The sequence below is a fragment of the Anoplopoma fimbria genome, unplaced genomic scaffold (genome assembly GCF_027596085.1).
Source record: "Anoplopoma fimbria isolate UVic2021 breed Golden Eagle Sablefish unplaced genomic scaffold, Afim_UVic_2022 Un_contig_9926_pilon_pilon, whole genome shotgun sequence".
Taxonomy (NCBI): Eukaryota; Metazoa; Chordata; class Actinopteri; order Perciformes; family Anoplopomatidae; genus Anoplopoma; species Anoplopoma fimbria.
Window position 1 is genome coordinate 1 of NW_026554204.1, and position 867 is coordinate 867.

Here is an 867-nt window from a genome sequence, read left to right on the forward strand (position 1 = left end):
GGCTTAGGAGGCCAGTGCCTTGTCCATTAGGCCACTGGGGCTGTATTTGTTGATTCAAAGAGTCTTTGCTTTCATGACGGACTGTTGTTCCTCAAATCTTTTTTGTGTGGACTGACATACAATGAATGATATTCCGGCTGCGCCACTCTACTGTCAATCGCCCCTGCATGGGATTCAAACCCACGATTCCTAGCTTTAGAGGACAGACAACACAGACAATAGAAAGGAGCCAATTCAGAGTGACTACAATTTTTGTTTAAATCCCATACACTGTGTCAGTTAGATTGCAGTTGTGGAGATGGCACAGTATGTGGTAAAAATAACCTAGCAGAGGATGGTTTCGATCCATCGACCTCTGGGTTATGGGCCCAGCACGCTTCCACTGCGCCACTCTGCTGTCAGTTGCCTTGCATGGGATTCAAACCCACGATTCCTATTTTTAGAGGACAGACAACACAGACAATAGAAAGAAGCCAATTCAGAGTGACTACAATTTTTGTTTAAATCCCATACACTGTGTCAGTTAGATTGCAGTGGAGGAGATGGCACAGTATGTGGTAAAAATAACCTAGCAGAGGATGGTTTCGATCCATCGACCTCTGGGTTATGGGCCCAGCACGCTTCCGCTGCGCCACTCTGCTGTTTATCACCCCAGATGGGACTTGAACCCACAATCCCTGGCTTAGGAGGCCAGTGCCTTGTCCATTAGGCCACTGGGGCTGCATTTGTTAACTCAAAGAGTCTTTGCTTTCATGACGGACTGTTGTTCCTCAAATCTTTGCATGGGATTCAAACCCACGATTCCTAGCTTTAGAGGACAGACAACACAGACAATAGAAAGAAGCCAATTCAGAGTGACTACAATTT

General features: G+C 46.1%; 1 non-coding gene across 1 annotated transcript; it reads right to left on the reverse strand.

Annotated features, from left to right (window-relative positions):
- Window positions 1–647: 647 nt before the first annotated feature.
- trnar-ccu (transfer RNA arginine (anticodon CCU)) lies at window positions 648–720 on the reverse strand. Its single transcript has one exon. It is a non-coding gene; the product is annotated as a tRNA-Arg (tRNA).
- Between the last annotated feature and the right edge of the window lie 147 nt (window positions 721–867).